This window comes from Pristiophorus japonicus, chromosome 2, assembly GCF_044704955.1.
Source record: "Pristiophorus japonicus isolate sPriJap1 chromosome 2, sPriJap1.hap1, whole genome shotgun sequence".
NCBI classification, from domain to species: Eukaryota; Metazoa; Chordata; class Chondrichthyes; family Pristiophoridae; genus Pristiophorus; species Pristiophorus japonicus.
The window spans coordinates 87,529,212-87,548,878 of NC_091978.1; positions in this window are offsets into that span (position 1 = coordinate 87,529,212).

Consider the following 19,667-nt stretch of genomic DNA (forward strand, 5'->3'; position numbering starts at 1 on the left):
TATGTGGAGCTGTTCTATAATATTAGTCCCTTTATTAAAATTAGTTGTTCAGTGTCTGTATTTAAGGGGGGCAGGTTTTCTTCTTTAGCAAACAGGCATAAGAACTTGGTGGGCTGGAAGTACTTATTGCAAATTCACATACCAGCTGGTCACAATCTTCCACCCATTTATTCTAATAGACAGAATATCGTCAGCAACTTATGCTCAGTTAACATGATTAGTGGTCAACCCCGCTGAGCTCACGCCTGGGTGCTGAAGAGGAAAATCTGCCCTCGTGTCTGTAAGGAGCACAGCCTATTCTTCCTTACCACAGGGTCATGAGCACTGAGGCCCCAAATTGCTCATCATTCCAGCTTACCTAAATATTTTGACCTGCGGTTCTCAAATTAATGATCGAGAGGCATCCCCACGGATGCTTCTTTGGGGAAAGGGAGTTCAGACTAGCATTATGTTTCACAACCACCCTTTCCCTGAATCCTATTTCAAACTGGCTAATCACAGTGTGGCATAAAGAGGTGGTTGTGAAGAAACCAACAGTCTGAACTATGCGAGCTGCATGATTGAAGGCCACATTTATTGCCCATCCCTTGTTAGGCCACTAGGTCATTGAACTGCTGCAGTCCTTATGGTAATGGAACTTCCACAATGGTCTTATGTAGGGAACTCCAACAATTCCGTAAGTGTATTCAGTAATATAATACCTTTAATATAGTAGCGTCCCAAGGTGTTTCACAGGAACGTTATCAGACAGAATTTGACATAGATATTAGGGCAGGTGACCAAAAGCTTGGTCAAAGAGTTAGTTTTTAAGGAGCATCTTAAAAGGAGGAGTTAGTGCAGAAAGGCTTAGGGAGGGGATTCCAGAGCTTAGCAAACAGGTAAGAGAAAATATCATTCCAAAACCACATAAATATAAACACCTGGAATTTCTGCAGTTATTGAGATCAGCCGTGATCTAATTGAATGGCAGAACAGGCTCGGGGGCTGAATGGCCTACTCCTGTTCCTAATACTGTTATTAATTACAAATTGCATTTATGTATTGCCCCTCACATGCAGAAATGTATCTCAGTGCATTGACAAAGGATAAAGATATATCACTTAAAAGCAGAATTTAAAATACAGGTAAGCTGAGCTTCTAAAAATTAAATAGCTGAACTCGTTCAAGGCTTATTTCTTTTCTGAAAACCAAAGTCTTTCATTCAAGTTAGCTCTCACAGGAAGGTGCTACAGCAAAATATGGTTTAAAATATTGTATTTTAACCCTGAAACAGACACTGAACAGACTGTTCCCAATAGAGAATCAAGAAACTAGATTCAGCAAAAGCTGAGCAGTAAGATCAGATGAGGAGCTGTGTGCATTGTTATGAATCAAGGCATATGTTAGAAACTAATTAAAATAAGTTTCCTTTTAAATGAAATTATACTAAAATAAATCAGTGGTCAGATTGAACAGTTTCACCTTCAATTTGGAATTTTCTGTCTAAAGTCTCATACGAACCCATTCATTTGGATGTCTGGATCAAAGGGTACATCCTGTTTGAAAGCATCCAAGTTCCAAACTGATTGTTCTGTTTTCCCTGGTATGCACTGTTGATTTGAAAATCCTCTATATGGAATGGACTGTTTCAAACAGCTGATGTTATGGACAATACATTAATCAGAGTTTGCCGTACTGCCCAAAATATTTAAGAAATTCTTTATAATATTGTCAGTATTTGTGGGAGGGGAGGGATGTTTACGAAAATAAGTGTCTGCACCACTGTGACTGAAATTACTTTTTTATTAACGTTAATGTTTTTTGCTAAAATTAGCAAAGTTAAAATGCTCCTAGTATAAATCCCACCTCAGTTTAAATTGCACATCTATTCTGGTTTTCCTCGAAATCCTGCTAGTGTAATATGAGGCTATTCAGTAGGTCATTTGTCTGCATTTGGAAAACATAATATAGACGTCAACAGATTTGAACACCAGATTTTACAGTATATGACAAATAAAAACATTCACAGCCTCAAACCTCCATCCTATCCCTATTTATCTTCAATGTTTTTTTTGAGTTCAAATGCCAGCATCTATTTGGTCAGAGCCATGTAATAGATTCACTCACATTTAAAAAAACTATTTAGTTGTAATGTAAAAAGAGTCATTAGAATTACATACAGATTACAACAGTTTGGTAAAATTAGCATATTCTAGCATTACAACTTGCACAAATTAAACTGTGCACTTCTCAATGATTCCACTTTAAATCGGCAAAAGTACTGAATTATCATTGAATAAATCATTTAAAGATAACAGCTGATAAATTTAGCATTTTAGACCAACCTGCTTATGTTTCAAAAATAAATATTTTGGTGCACAGCAAACTGTAAAATACTGTTGTAAATTTTTTTTAAAAATTTGTGTAAGAATATGACTGCTTTGTCAACAGTTGTCTTACATGCCTTCAAGAAATAAAGGGGGGGGAGGGGAGAAAGAGTGCAATACTACAAGATGAACTGTATATTTTTTAAAGTGGCTTTGCGCTCATTATTTAAAGCCAGAAAATCTGTAAACAGGGTTTTATAGTGATTAAAAACATTATTTTATGAAATAAAAATGCATCCTAATCATATATTGTGATGGTTATACTGTTTTCTCGCCTATCCTCATGGATTCTCCTCTGTGCTTACCTTGCACCAGTGTCTTAAAAGTGTCTAAGTGGGTTAAATGGCCTCATGTGCTGTAACATCTGTCATTCGATGAAACTCTGCTTGACTGAGTTAGAGCCTCAGAAGTTGTTTAGAAATGTTGGTGCTGAACTAAGATTAGGACAATGTGTCCAGTGAGAAGCTCTTTGTGCAATATTTTGGTTTGGTTCAGGTCGCTCTGTGCCAGCCAGGTTTGACATGTGACATCCAAGTACAGATGGGCTCTGACCGAGGTTCCCAGTTCAGAGTTGTCACCTTCAAACAGAACCCGAGTCCAAACCAGAGACCAAGATAAGGAGTGCGATCAGGACTATTAAAAGTGGCACTGACGGGAGCCTGACCACGCTTTGTGCAGTGCAGGGGGATTCTGGTTATAGTTTAAGTGAATACCAGTGGGTTATAGGATTATTACAGGTTAAAATATCAGGGCATTATACCTAATATCATGTACTACTTTTTTACATATAGATTAGTGAGTTATTATTTCTGTTGGTTATGAACAGAATCTGAGTGTTACCAGTATTAGTGCAATTTAAGTGAGTTACTAGTGAAATCAAAGTTTCTCACACCCCTGGTTTCCCCTTTGCAAATTCCCTCCCCACCTTTGGTTTCCTCTTTTCCCCACCCTCGGTTCCTCTTCCCCGCCCTCAGTTTCCTCTCTTCTCCGCCCTCGGTTTCCTATCTTCATCTGCTCACGGTGGCATCCTGGTTCTTGAAACTTCTTGCACAAAATCACGAGCAAAGATACTCAAATACAACTATTTTAAGTTGCACCTGTAAATCAAGTAACAAATAAATCAGGTGCCCCCTGGTTAAAGGAGCGGCACTAAAACCGACACAATTAAACAAATTAAACTTTGGACATTACGTGGTTCAAACTAAAATTTGGTTGTCGAGGGTGATATTCAATTACAGGGGACCCAACCTTTATAAGATGAATTCAATAACATTTCCAGATGTCATGTGATCAGACATCACATGCTCATATGTCACATAGTCAGGTGCCATGTGGTCAGAACATCGCATGATTAAACTTCCAGGAATGTCTCCAACCAGAGTCAGCAACTCCAACATCTGAACCTGCGTCTCACTGCTTCACCCAGGATCAGACTATACCATCAAATTATTGGACACCCTCAGTCAGGGGTTCTTTGGAGCAGGTATGGCAGGGTCCAGTTGTGACAGACCTCCACCGTTACTCAGATTTTCCAGCCTGCCTTGTGACAAGCCTCCACCCACCCAAGAAGGCAAATTTCATCAGGGGATGTGGAAAACGGTGGAAATTTCTAATGGCAGGTATTCTCAGTTCTCTGGTTATTTCAAAACATAGTGTAGTAATGGAGGCCAATACACCAAGTGATATGAGTCATATCAGCCTCCAAATCAATCTAAATGGGCCCCACCAGTGGAGTGGGTGTTGAAGGGAGGGTCCATGCCAGACAAGTAGGTCGAAGCCATAAAGATTATTTTTCTAATTTACCTTGATTGGCCCCCTTACACAAAGTGTACATGGCTGGGGTTTGGAGAGGAGACTTTTCCAGTAACAGGCAGGCAGATTTTCCAGTTGTATAGAGCAGGTAGGTGACACAGATGTGCCGGTAGTGACACTTGCACCTATCTGCACTATGAAAATTAGAGGCATCTCATGGTGTTACCGTTGGAGGGCACCAGTGTAACCGGCAGGATTGTGTACCATGGGATTTTCAGGGCCCATTCATTGTGTCATGTATTAATGCTTAGGGGTCACCAGACACCAGAGGGTGCCGCGGTGGGAGGTCATCGGGCTGTACGCATGTGGCATGTGTGCTTGGTCACCTGTATATAAGCTGGGTGTTTTTGTCATGCAGGCACTCTCGGGCTGGAATAAAGATGGATCAGGTTGCACCTGAGTGAGTTTACAGTAACCAGACTCGAGTCATTACAATTGGCGACGAGGTAGTTTAAAAACCTTCGCATGCACAATGGGCACGGTTGGAATCCTGGAGAGATTCATGGCGGGCAAGGATTGGGCGGATTTTGTCGGCCGCCTGGATCAGTATTTTGTGGCCAACGGCATGGAGGCAGAGGCCTACACAGTGAAGTGCAGGGCAGTTCTCCTCACCGTTTGTGGTCCGAAAATTTACGGCCTCATGGAGAATCTGCTCTCGCCTGTACGTCCGGCGGAAAAAGGGTATGAGGAATTGTGTACATTGGTAGGTAAGCATCTGAAGCCACAACAGGGGATCGTCATATCACGCCAGCATTTCTACATGCATGTTCATGTTGAGGGCCAGATCGTGTCAGGATTTGTCACCGACCTGCGACATCTTGCTGAGCCATGTAAGTTCGGGAACATGCTGGAAGACATGCTGTGTGACGTCTTCGTGATAGGCATTAGCCATGATGTGATCCTCAGGAAGCTGTTGACTGCAGAGACGCTGGATTTGAAAAAGACCATCGCGACTGCCCAGGCATGCATGACGACGGATGATAATTTGAGGCAGATATCATCGACGAGTCGGAGTTCCACGGCAAGTACTGTAAACAAGATGCCGTCTTTTTGGGGCAGAGCTGCTTATGTGCAACCTGCCGCTACTCAGAGCCAGATTAGAACCAGATTTCACCCGGTTGGCGTTTTCGGGGCAATCATCGGCCTCATCAGTGTCGGTTTAGACAATACTCATACAATGGATGTTCGAAAGTGGGCAATCTTCACAGGATGTGTCCATAATGGAGCAAGCGTGGTGCGGCTCACCAAGTGGTTGATGAGGACCAGTTCAGTGATGGCCCGGATACGCAACCCGAGGAGGAAGTGAATGGACTGTATTCGTTCCTGAGCAAGAGTCAGCTGATAGTCATTAATGTGAAGCTGAATGGCATGCCTGTATCAATGGAGATGGACATGGGTGTGAGCCAGTTGATAATGAGCCAAAGGACATTCAATAAGCTGTGGGACACTAAAGCGGTGAAATCGAAGCCGAGTCCAGTCAATGCCAGGTTGCTTACACTAAGGAACTCATACCGGTGCTCGGCAGTGCAGCAATCGAGGTGTCAAATGACGGTGTGGTTCACGAGCTACAATTATGGATCATCCCAGATAATGGTCCAACACTGTTCGTCAGGAATTGACTCGAGAAAATCAAGCTGAACTGGAATGATGTCAAGATGTTGTCCTCGGTGGATGATACTTCATGTGCTCGAGTATTGAAAAAGTTTCCTTCTTTGTTTGAACCGGGCAGTGGTAATTTTACGGGAGCCAAGGTGCAGATTCACCTGGACTCCAATGCAAGGCCTGTCTAACACAAAGCTCGGTCTGTTCCGTACATGATGAAGGAGGTTGAAATTGAGCCTGAGACTCCAGCATGAAGGGATCATAGCACCAGTCGAGTTTACCAAGTGGGCTAGTCCCATTGTTCCTGTGTTGAAGAGTGATGGCACTGTCAGGATTTTTGGAGACTACAAGGTTACGATTAACCAATTTTTGAAACAGGATCAGTATCCGTTACTGAGGGCTGATGACCTGTTCGCCATGCTAGCTAGTGGAAAATCGTTCACGAAACTGGCCTATATGACCCTGGAGCTTACTGAAGTCCGTTCCTAGAATTATGTTTCAAGATGACATTTTGGTCACAGGTCGCGACACTGCTGATCATCTGAACAATCTTGAAGAAGTCCTACAGCATCTGGACAAAGTGGGACTCAGGCTGAAACGCTTGGTGTGTATTCATGGCACCTGAAGTCGAATTCCTCGAGAGGAAGATTGCTGCTGATGGCATCAGGCCCACTGATTCGAAAACTGAGGCCATCAAAAATGTATCCAGGCCTCAGAATGTGACAAAGCTGCGTTCATTCCTTGTGCTACTCAACTACTTTGCTAATTTCTTATCCAGATTGAGCACTTTACTAGAGTCACTGCATGTGTTACTAAGAAAAGGTGACAACTGGGTCTGGGGTGCGTCTCAAGATAGAGCCTTTGCGAAAGCCAAGAATCGGCTATGCTCAAACAAGTTGCTTGTTCATCATGATCCATGTAAGCATCTTGTATTGGCCTGTGATGCTTCATCATATGGGGTTGGCTGCGTACTCCAACAAGCAAATGAATCTGGCAAGCTACAACTTGTTGCGTATGCTTAGAGAAGTCTGTCTAAAGCAGAAAAAGCTTACAATATGGTAGAAAAAGAAGCTTTGGCCTGTGTGTATCTCCTTAAATGTACACCACTGTTCATCAACCGTCCTACACTTTGTTATGTATTAATGCTTGGGGGTCACCAGATACCAGAGGGCGCCGCAGTCGGAGGTCATCGGGCTGTATGCTTGTGGCATTTGTGCTTGGTCACTTGTATATAAGCTGGGTGTCTTTGTCACACAGGCACTCTCGAGCTGGAATAAAGGTGGATCAGGTTACACCTGAGTGAGTTTACAGTAACCAGACTCTTGAGTCATTACACATTGTGAAGCTGTTTGGCTTGAAAAAAAGGCAGACAAAATATTCTGAATTTCTACAGTAATGGAGAAATAGCTATGCTGCAGCCCTACATCCCAGACAACTCCCTGTTGGCTAAAAAATAATTGGCATCACATCTCTTACAGCAAAGGTCTCCAAGCTTTCTCCTTTGTGGGCCACATAAGTACATGCCAAGGAGCCCTGGGGGGGTCACAGACCCAAAAATCTGCCACAGTTCTGGCGAACCACCCACCATAACTTGACCTAGAGTGGTCAGAAGAGCAGGTAACTGGTGTGTTCCAACATAGTAAGAAATGCCATCTGGCCTTTGGGAGTGTGAAGCCTCTGTCTGTCTCTTATAAGGCCATTATGATAAAGGGGCATACAGGGCAGAGTCTCCCGGCGTTGGGGAGTTTCTGTGACCCATGCCTTCAGTGGGACCCATTGTATTGTCAACAGGGAACGGTGAGGGCCACCTGGAGTTCCAGGCCAGAGTCAAGCTCTGAACCTTCAAGGAAAAGCCATTTAAAAAAAAACACGAATTTAGCCTAGATTATGTAATCACGCCTCTGGAGTGCGACATGAAACAACAACCTTCTGAGTCAGAGGCGAGAGTGCCGTCACTGAGCCAAGGCAGACACGCAGGAATTGTTTTTCTTGTTTCTGTTTCGGTAGTTTGGCTCAGGACAAAGATGGCAACTTCCTGCTTAATGCGTCGAGTATTCACTGTCTCAGATCCCACATGTGTCTTACTTTTCTCAGCTCCAGTGCGCAATGGCCGTCCGGACACGCCATGGCGTACCATCTTGCCGTCCGGAGGAGGCGGGGGTCCCCGATGGAGGGCACTCTACGCAGGGGTCCTCCCACTATTCATCGGGGACTTGGCCTGGAGGGTGGTGCACGGAGCAGTGCCGTGCAACAAATTTTTAAGCCGGTTCACGGACTCCCAGGCCGCCTGCAATTTCTGCGGTCTGGAAGAGTCCGTGTTCCATGTTTTTATGGAATGCACAAGGTTGCAGCCCCTGTTTTATTATTTGAAGGGGCTGCTCCTGAAATTCTGGCTGCACTTCAGTCCCACTCTCCTGATCTTTTGGCACCCTGTGCGGAGGGGAGCGGGTAGGTCCGAAGGCCTCCTCGTAGGACTGCTCCTGGGCACGGCCAAGGGTGCCATCAGCCGGTCCAGGCAGCGGGCGGTCGAGGGGGTCGTTCAACCTGACTGTCTGCCTCTCTTCCACTCTTACATCCGGTCCAGGGTGTCCTTGGAGATGGAGCACGCGGTGTCCACCGGTACGCTCGCGGCCTTCCGCGAGAGGTGGGCACCGGAGGGACTGGAGTGCATCATCACGCCCGGCAACCAAATTTTAATTTGATTTTACGTTTTAAAGTTTAATTTGTTTTAATTGCCGGTGCTTTTAGTGTCCCCCTCCCCTTTTATAGGGGGCACTGGAAAAAATTTGATTTTAGCGCCCCAAAAAAAAAACAAAAAAAAAAGGGAAAAAAAAGGGGCCTTGAAAATGTTTGCTGTGTCACCCAGGCGGGTGGCACGGTTTAATGTTTATGTTTATTTTCAGGTAAACTCAAAAGAGTTTCCAGTGCGCAATTCTTTATGGCTTCTAGAGATTTTTCATTTTTCCCCATCAGCAGCAACAAGAGAAACACATTCTCCGCCTCAGCCGGGCATTTACCTGGACCGAGCCTCACACATCAATCTCCCTCTGTCACTAACACGCAATACTGCTCCAAAGTTGCTACCGATTTTAATGTTGTATTTGTTCATTATTATTTGCTGACTTTCTAGTAAAGGCTTTCATGTTGATTGGATTTGGATTCAAGCTCCTGTTGACTCGAGCGAGGAGCCGCCCGCCCCGCCGTGCGTCACAAAGGATCAGCTCAGGTGCGGTGTGCTGCACAGGTGATCCGGAGTCACGGGGCGCCAGACTGATCGCCCGGAGAGTGTTGCTGCTGGTAAACGCTGCCATTTCAGCGAACAACACATACTCGTCATCATTGATAACGACGATAATTCCCCGTGTTTTGCTCTGACTGTAAGCATTTCCTGATCCTTCCTTGTTTTTTCTCGCGGAATCATGTCTATGTAATTCTGGACATTTGCCAGCAATTTTCTGTAGAATGACTGTCTTTTTTTTTAAATGCACAATAACCTACATTCATTTGGCACTTTTAACACGGAAGAATGAAAGAATGAAGGGAACAACGCCTTTACATGAGGAGGCGTAACCAAAAGTTTAATCTAAAGAGATGTTTTTTGGCAGATTTTTTAAAGGTGAGGATGGATGAAGGAGGTGGGGGCGGGGGACGACGTCCAAAGTAAGGTGCCAGAGGGTGCTACTGTGAAAGAGCAGTGGGAGAGAGGGTCATATGCAGTAGATAAAAGCAGTCAGAGGAACAGAGGACAGCAGAGATTGTAATGCTGGACCTCGGTGGTGGGTAAATTATTGGAAAAAATTCTGAGGGTCAGTATTAATCGTCATTTAAAAAGTCACGGATTAATCAGCATGGATTTGTTAAGGGAAGGTCGTGTCTGACTAACTTGATTGAATTTTTTGAGAAGGTAACCAGGAGGGTCGATAAGGGTAGTACATTTCATTAGTCTACAAGGATTTTAGCAAGGCTTTTGAGAAGGTCCTACATGGCAGACTGGGTAGAAAAGTAAAAGCATGTGGGAGCCAAGGGACAGTGGCAAGTTGGATCCAAAATTGGCTCAGTGGAGAAAGCACAGGTGACATAGAAGGTTGTTCCCAGTGGGGTTCCACAGGGCTCAGTTCTAGGTCTCTTGTGTTTTGTGGTATATATCAAAATGATTTAGACTTCAATGAAGAGGGGCATGATTAAGAAGTTTGCAGATGATACAACAATTGGCTGTGTGGTTCATAGTGAGGAAGAATGCTGCAGACTGCAGGAAGATATCAATGGACTGGTCAGGTGGCCAGAAAAGTGGCAAATGGAATTCAATCGGAGAAGTGTGAGGTAATGCATTTGGGGGGGGACTAACAAGGCACGGGGATATACAATAAATGGATACGGAGATGTGTAGATGAACAGAGGGGCCTCCTTGGAGTGCATATCCACAGATCCCTGAAGGTAGAGGGACGAGTAGATAAAGTGGTTAAGAAGGCATACGGTATAGTTGCCTTTATTAGCTGAGGCATAGAATGTAAGCAGGGAGGTTCTGCCAGAACTGTATAAAACACTAGTTAGGCCATGTACAGTTCTGGTCACTACATTACAGGAAATTTGTGATTGCACTAGAGAGGATATAGAGGAGATTTACGAGGATGCTGCCAGCACTGGAGAATTTTAGCTTTGAGGAATGATTGGATAGGCTGTGCTTGTTTTCTTTGGAACAGAGAAGGCTGAGGGAAACTTAATTGAGGTGTATAAAATTATGAGGGGCCTAGATAGAGTGGATAGGATGAACTTATTTCCTCTTAGTAGAGGGGCCAATAACCAGAGGGCATAGATTTAAAGTAATTGGTAAAAGGGAGTTGAGAACCTTTTTCACCCAGATGGTGGTGGGGGTCTGGAACTCGCTGCCTGAAATGATGGTAGAATCAGAAACCCTAATTGCATTTTAAAAGTACTTGGATATGCAATTGAAATGTCTACAGGGCTATGAACCAAGAGCTAGAAAGTGGGATTAGGCTGGATGGCTCTTTTTCAGCTGGCACAGAAACGATGGGCCAAATGGCCTCCTTCTCTGCTGTAAAGTTCTATAATTCTAAGGTTACAAAAGTAGGCTGGAGTGACATTGTGGAGGGATTTGTAGATAAGGATAAGAAATTTGAATCTGATTTGTTGAGAGACCAAGAGCCAGTTTGAATCAGTAAAGATGGAAGGCAAGTGAGGCTTAGTGCAGGACTATTTCAAGTAGACAAGTGGAGTAACACTGGGTCAATGCTATCAAACTAAAATCTAAGGACATAAGAAATAGGAACAGAAGTAGGCTATTCGGTCCTGTGTCACCATTCAATAAGAGCATGGCTGATCTTCTACCTCAGCTCCACCATATTCCCATATCACTTGATTCTCTTTTAATATCCAAAAATCTATGAATCTCTATCTTTAATATACTCAATGAGCATCCACAGCCCTCTGGGGTAGAGAATTCCAGAAATTCACAACCCTTTGAGTAAAGACATTTCTCCTCATCTCAATCCCAAATGGTCAACCCCTTATGCTAAGACTGTGGCCCCCCCCCCCCACCCCTAGACTCCCCAGCCAGGGGAAACATCCTCTAAGCATCTACCCTATCGAGCCCTGTAAGGATTTAATATGTTTCAATGAAATCGCGCCTCATTCTTCTAAATTCTAGGAAATATAGGCCTAGTCTCCTCAATCTCTCCTATAGGACAATCTCCCCATCCCAGGAATCAGACTGGTGAACTTTTATTGTAGTCTCTGTAAGGCAAGTATATCCTTCCTTAGGGATGGAGTCGAAAACTGTACACAATTACTCCAGGTGTGGTCTCACCAGGGCCCTATATAATTGCAGTAATACATCTTTACTCTTATATTCCAATCCTTTTGTAATAAAGGCTAACGTACCATTTGATTTCCTAATTGCTTTCTGAACCTGCATGTTAACTTTCTGTGCTTCGTGTACAAAGACACCCAAGTAATGTTCCCTCTAATTTTTATTTTAGATGCGCAGTCCCTTTAACTGGCTGCGCAGCCCATTCAAAATTTTGCACGTGTGCAGTTTCTTCAATGTAAAAGCCGGTAAGCGGCCTGTGCGGGACCTGGCCATGCAGCTTAGCGGGAACGTTGCACCCAGATCCCTCTGAACACCAACATTTTCCAATTTCTCATCATTTAAAAATTATTCTGCTTTTCTATTTTTCCTACCAAAGTGCATAACTTCACATTTCTCCACATTATAGTCCACCTGCCATGTTGTTGCCCACTCACTTAACCTGTCTATATCTCTCTGCAGCCTTTTTGCATTCACCTCACAATTTATTTTCCCACCTAGCTTTGTAATTCAGCAAACTTGGATACATAACACTCAGTCCCCCCCCATCTAAGTCATTGATATAGATTGGGAATAGCTGAGGCCCAAGCACTGATCTATGCGGTACCTCACTAGTTACAGCCTGCCAACCTGAAAATTACCCATTCCTATTCTGTTTTCTGTCCATTCACCAATCCTCAATCCATGCTAATATATTACCCCCAATCCCGTGAGTCTTAATTTTGTGTAATAATCCCTTGTGTGGCACCTTATCGAATGCTTTATGAAGATCCAAATACACTACATTTACTAGTTCCCCCTTATCTACCCTGCTAATTACAATCTCAAAAAACTCAACAGATTTCCCAATCACAATTTCCCTTTCATAAACCTGTGTTGACTTTGCCCAATCATATTATTTTTTAAGTGCCCTGTTACCATATCCTTAATAATAGATTCTAGCATTTTCCCTACTACTGATAGACTAACTGGTCTATAGTTCCCTGTTTTCTATCTCTCTCATTTCTTGAATAATGAGGTTACATTTCCTACCTTACAATCCGCAGTAACCCTTCCAGAATATAGGGAATTTTAAAACCCTAGAATGTACGCCAACATGTCCAGAGGATTTGTCGTCTTTTAATCCCATTAATTTATCCAGTTATATTTATTTACGAATAGTAATTTAAGTTCCTAATTCTGAATAAAACCTTGGTTCCCCACTATTTCCGGAATGTTTTTTGTGCCATCTTCCATAAGAAATAAGAACATAAGAAATAGGAACCGGAGTAGGCCATTCGACCCTTCAAACCTGCTCTGCCATTCGACCCTTCAAACCTGCTCTGCCATTCAATAAGATCGTGGCTGACCTTCTACCTTAAATCCACTTTCTTGCACTATCCCCATATAATAACATAAGAAATAGGAGCAGGAGTAGGCCATATGGCCCCTCAAGCCTGCTCCACCTTGAAGGGACCTACATTTACTTTAGCCACCCTTTTCCTTTTTATATACCTATAGAAACTCTTGCTATCTGTTTTTATATTTCGTGCTAGTTTACTTTCATAGTCTATCTTCCCTTTCTTAATCATTTTTTTAGTCATTCTTTGCTGGATTTTAAAAGCTTCCCAATCTTCTGTTCTCCCAGTAGTTTTGGCCACTTTGTATGCCCTTGTTTTTAATTGGATACCGTCCTTTATTTCTTTAGTTAGCCACGGATAGCTATCTTTTCTTTTACACCCTTTCCTCCTCACTGGAATATATTTTTCTTAAGAGTTGAAATTTATCCCTTGATTCCCTTAATATGCAAAAATCTATCAATTTCTGTTGAATATACTCAATGATTGAGCCTCCACGGCCCTCTTGGGGTAGAGAACTCCAAAGATTCACCACTCTGTGTAGAAATTTCTCCTCATCTCAGTCCTAAATGGCTGACCCCTTATTCTGAGACTGTGACCCTGGTTCTAGATTGCCCAGCCAGGGGAAACATCCTCCCTGCATCTACCCAATTAAACACTTAGAATTTTGATATTTCAATAAGATCACCTCTCATTCTTCTAAACTCTAGAGATTATGGGCCCAAGTTTCCACATGATTTGCGCCTGATTTTTAGGAGCAACTGGTGGAGAATGGACTATCTTAGAAATTGCAATTCTCCACATTTTCTTTTCTGCAGTTCTAGTCAGGTAGAACAGTTCTACTTTGGAACAGAATTTTTTCTTCAAAACGGGGCGTGTCCGGCCACTGACGCCTGATTTGAAAGTTTCCACAGTGAAAACGTACTCCAAACTAAAGTAGAATGGAGCAAGTGAAGATTTTTGTAGAACTGAAAAAACCTGTTCTACACATTAAAAAATCAGGCGCAGGTTACAAATTAGACGTCCAGAACGAGGTGGGGGGGGAAGGGAAGTCATTAAATTCTATAATAAATCCTTATTTATACTTATACAAATATTATACAAATAAATCCAACCTGAATAAACATTTATAAGCAAAGAAAAGATTAAATAAACCATCTTCCTACCTGTGTGAAAGTGCTTCAGGCAGGCCTTTCGGGACCGAAGGCTGAACGGGCCGGCCCGAGACTTCAGACAGGGCCCGTCCCGAGCACAAGATTTACAGGTAGGTGGCGTTGGGTTGGGTCGGGTCGGGGAGGTTCGGTTCGGTTCGGGTCGGGGGGGGGAGAGGGAGAGGGAGAGAGGGGGGGGTGGGGAGGTCGGGGGGGGGAGGTCGGATCCAGTCCGGGAGCGGGAGTCGGGTCGGGTCCAGTGGGGAGGGGGGGGGTCGGGTCGGGGGGCGGGAGCGCGGTCGGGTTGGGTCCAGTCGCGGGGGCAGGGAGCGGGAACAGGAGCGCGGGTCGGGTCCAGTCGGGGGGGCGGGGAGCGGGAACAGGAGCGCGGGTCTGTCGGGGGTGGGGGGGGGGCGCGGGTGTCGGGTCTGGTCCGGAGGCGGGGGGGGCGGGTGTCGGGTCTGGTCTGGTCCGGAGGCAGGGTGGGGGGTGGGGAGCGGGTGTCAGGTCTGGTCGGGAGGCAGGGGGGCGGCGGGGAGCGAGTGTTGGGTCTGGTCGGGGGGGGGGAAGCAGGAGCTGGCCGTGGGAGGAGCCTTATTCACGCAGCCCCAGTGAGGCCATTCAGCCAGGGCTAGGGGCTGCGTGCTTCGGGCCCCTCCCACACAGTTCGGCGCCTGGAGCTACTGCACTTGCGTGCCCACTGTAGCGCGCATGTGCAGAGGTCCTGGCACTGTTTTCAGCGCAGGGACCTGGCACCGCCCCCCTACAGTTCGTGCTGGCTGTGCCGAGGGCCAGAGGACCTGCAAGTAGGTGGAGAATACCGAGGATTTTTTGTGGCGCGACAAATGGGCGCCCAGCTCGGAGGGGCGCCCATTTTTTTTCTTGTGGAAACTTGGGCCCTATATGCCTAATCTAGTAGGGATAAATGGTTCATTCTCGGGTTGGCAATCAGTAACCAGTGGGGTGCCACAAGGATCAGTGCTGGGACTCCAACTATTTACAATTTATATTAATGACTTGGAAGAAGGGACTGAGTGTAACGTAGCCAAGTTTACCGACGATACAAAGATGGGAGTAAAAGCAATGTGTGAGGAGAACACAAAAAATCTGCAAAACGACATAGATGGGCTAAGCAATTAACCAATCCTCAATCCATTGTTTCCCCTTATCTATTCTGCTCGACACAACCTCAAAAAAGTCTTTAACAGATTCGTCAAACATGATTTCCCTTTCATAAATCCATGTTGACTTTGGCCAATCCTGTTATTATTTTCTACCACGTCCTTAATAGATTCTAGTATTTTCTCTACTACTGATGTCAGGCTAACTGGTCTATAGTTTCCCATTTTCTCCCTCCCCTTTCTTGCATAGCGGGGTTGCATTTGCCATGAAGACAGGTATAAAATATTTGCTTAATATCTCTGCCATTTCCTTATTCCCCATTATAATTTCTCCTGTCTCTGCCTGTAAGGGACTCACGTTTACTATTGCTAATCTCTCCCTTTTTATATACCTATATGTCTTTTGCTAATTTACTCTCATTCTATTTTCTTACTATCAATATCTTGGTCCCCCTTTGTTGAATTCTAAAATCCTCCTAATCCTCAGGCTTACTATGCTTTTTTGGTAAGCCTCTTCCTTTAATCTGATACTGTCTTTAACTTCTCTTGTTAGCCACGATTGGGCCATGTTTGCCATGGGGTTTTTATTCCTTAAGGGAATGTATATTCGTTGCGAGTTATGAATTATTTAATTGTTTGCCATTGCTTATCTACCATCATATCTTGTAATATAATTTCCCAATCTACCTTAGTCAATTCACTTTTCATACCTATGTAGTTTACTTTGTTCAGATTTAAGACCCTAGTTTCATATTTCACTAAGTCACTCTCAAACTCAATATAAAATTCTATTATATTATGGTCACTGCACCCCGGAGGCTCCTTTACTAGATCAAAACTAGCCTGTTCCCTAGTTGGTTCCTCAACATACTGATCTAGAAAACTATCTTGAATGCATTCTGTGAACTCGTTCTCTGTACTATTACTGCAAATTTGGTTTGCACAGTCTATGAAAATTAATGATTACTGTATTACCTTTGTTAAATGCACCTCTAATTTCCCGATTTATACTGTGTCCGACAGTACAATTACTGTGAGGGGGCCTATAAACTACTCCCACCAGTGTTTTCTGCCACTTGTTTGTTAGCTCGGAGTCGAGGATGACTTGCTTCCACACTTATGAGTTCTCAGGTGACTGATGAGTCCAATGCGGGACCTGCAGACTCTGTCACAGGGGAGCAGACAGTGGTTGAAGGGACGGGTGGGTGGGAGGCTTGGGTTGTCGTGCGCTCCTTCTGCTGTTTGAGCTTGGTTTCTGTTTGCTCCTGGCGAAGAGACTTGGTGTTCGGTGCCTTCCCGGACCCTTCTCCTCCACTTTGAGTGGTCTTGGGTCAGGGATTCCCAGGTGTCGGTGGGGATGTTGCACTTTTTCAAGGAGGCTTTGAGGATGTCCTTGAAGCGATTCCTCTGCCCACCTGGGATTCGCTTGCCATGTCGGAGTTTTGAGGAGAGCGTTTGTTTTGGGAGTCTAGTACCAGATATGCAGACAATGTGGCCCGTCCATCAGACGTGATCGAGCATGGTCAATGCTTCGATGCTGGGGATGTTGGCCTGAGTAAGAACACTGATGTTGGTGCACCTATCCTGCCAATGGATTTGCAGGATCTTGCGGAGGTAGTGCTGGTGGTACTTCTCCAGTGGTTTGAGGTGCCTGCTTTAAATAGTCCATACCTTAGCCATATAGGAGGGCAGGTATCACTACTGCTTTGTAGACCATGAGCTTGGTGCCAGATTTTTGGTCCTGGTCTTCAAACACTCTCTTTCCCAGGCGACCGAAGGATGCACCAGCACACTGAAGGTGGTGTTGGGCTTTGTCATCGCAGTCTGCCCTTGTTGACAGTAGTCTCCCGAGGTATGGAAAATGGTCCATCTTGTCCAAGGCCTTGTCATGGATTTTGATAATCAGGGGGCAGTAGTGTGTGGCGGGAGCAGGTTGGTAGAGGACCTTTGTCTTACGGATGTTTAGTGTAAGGCCCATACTCTCGTATGCTTCGATGAAGGCGTTGACAATGATTTGGAGTTCGACCTCCGAGTGTGTGCAGACGCGGGCGATGTCAGCGTAGTGTAATTCCATGACAAAGGCTGGGATGACCTTGGATCTGGACTGGAGGCGGCGGAGGTTGAACAATTTCCCGTTTGTTCTGTAGATTAGCTCCACTCCAGCGGGGAGCTTACTGAGGGTGAGATGGAGCATTGCAGCAAGGAAGATCGAGAAGAGCTTTGGTATGATGACACAGCCTTGTTTGACCCTGGTCTGTACGTGAATTGGGTGGATCCATTGGTCAGGATCACGGCTTGCATATCATCAGGGAGCAGGCGGAGGATGGTGACAAACTTTTAAAGGCAGCTGAACTTGAAGAGGATGCTCCATAATCCCTCACCATTGATGGTGTCAAAAGCTTTGTGAGGTCAAAGGAGGTACAGAGGTTGGTGGTTTTCCCTGCATTTCTCTTCAATTTGACGCGCGGTGAAGATCATGTCCATTGTGTCCCTTAGTGGGCAGAATCCGCATTGCGACTCTGGGAGGAGCTCTTCAGCCACTGGGAAAAGGCGATTGTGGAGGATTCCCTGTGGCAGACAGCAGGGAAACTCTTCTGTAATTACCGCAATTGGACTTGTCACCTCTATTGAAGATGGTCACGATTACGGAGTCTCTGAGATCCCCTGGGATGCTCTCCTCCTTCCAAATAAGAGAAATGAGTTCATGGATTCGCATCAGTAGTGCTTCTCCGCCATGCTTTAGTGCTTTGGCGGGGATTCCATCTGCTCCTGAGGCCTTGTTGTTGTTCAGTTGTCGGATGGCCTTGTTCGCTCTACCCAGGGTGATTCTACATCTTGTTTTTCCGAGCCAAGATCCTTTCTACTGTCTTTATCCCATCCTTTAACATCAGGACTACTCCACCGCCTTTTCCACTCTGCCTATATCTTTTAAAAGTCAAGTATCTGGGAATATTTAGTTCCCAACTGTGGTCACTTTGCAATCACGTCTCCATAATGGCTATTAAATTAAACCCATTTATTTCTATCTGTGCTATTAATTCATCTGTTTTGTTGCGAATGCTTTGAACATTCAGATATAGGGTTAGAACCTCCAGTTTTGTGGTATATTTCCGGCGTGGGTGGTAAACAGGTTTTTAGATCGCTGGCTTCTCGCCCATTCTCAAACCACCTAGTCTCCACTTTTGAAAATGGGTGTTACCCCGAGCGATATAAAATGGGCAATAGCGTTAAATATTTTTGACCTGATGCCATAAAGTGTGGCCATCCTTGGCAACAGCATGGCAACGCTCGATTCCCGCGATTCTGGATGTCAAGGGTCACCATGACATGCGCAAAAGAGGAGACCGAGAGAGGGAGGTCAGAGGGACTGAAGGTGTGACTGGGTGTGGTGTAGCTGCTTGGGAGGAAGGAGGGAGATTTTAGAGCTTCACAGTAAGTAGGCAAACAAAACGTAGGTGTTGCCAGCCACATATTTGACCGAATTTGGTCTATAATGAAGAGAGAGGAGGAGGCATCACAGCACACTGGAGACTGACACTGGAGAGAGCAGTGAGCTGGGAGCGGAGCACATTGGAGGGCGCAAAAGAGCCAGAAGGTTCTTGGACGAGGCAAATGCAGGAGGTTGATTTACGCTGGGGTGATTTGACCACAGGGAGGGCATAGGAAGCCCACCCCAAAGGCATACCAGAAGATATGGACCGAGATAGCAGAGGTAGTCTCGTTGGCGACCGACGAGGTGCGTGAGGGAAACCAATGCCGCAAAAGATGGAACGTACTTGTGGGATCCACAAGAGTAAGTATTACATTGATTTATATGTACTTATGTATTTATATATTTGATTTGTAACAGTCATGAGTGACTATCAGCAGATATGAGGTCTTGCACTTTTACCGGGAATGTTTTACTCAAAGCCTGCGGTCACTGTCTACGACTTTAGGTAAAGAATGATAATTATCATAACCGACAGAAGTAATCATGATTATTATGTGTTGTATCAGTCTCTGTGACAGCACCTAGCAATGATTTCATGCACTGATCTCATGCCATGTTGTCCTGTCACCTTTTACAGAAGAAGCTATCGACGATGAGGTTCGTGCAGAGACGGAAGGGTGGGGGGCCACCAGTCCCCAGCAATATCACTGACATGGAGCGTGTGCTCGCACTCGTGGCGGAGCAGCCACGGACGCATCTGTAGACCCTGAATTGTCGCCACATGAGTAAAGCTTACACCATTGTGTCATGTAAAGTCTATAGATGCCACACCCATTTATATCCGAACAATCATATATGATAGATGATTTCTCGAATTGTCATAGAAATAATGCTGGCCTAATGCAAATCATTGCATTGCAAATGTGTTGATGGTCATGAAATGTGATGTCTGTGATGATTTTGATAGCGGTGGTGCTTTTGTCGTGCATATGCTGTGTATAGCGCTGGACTCACCTTGTGA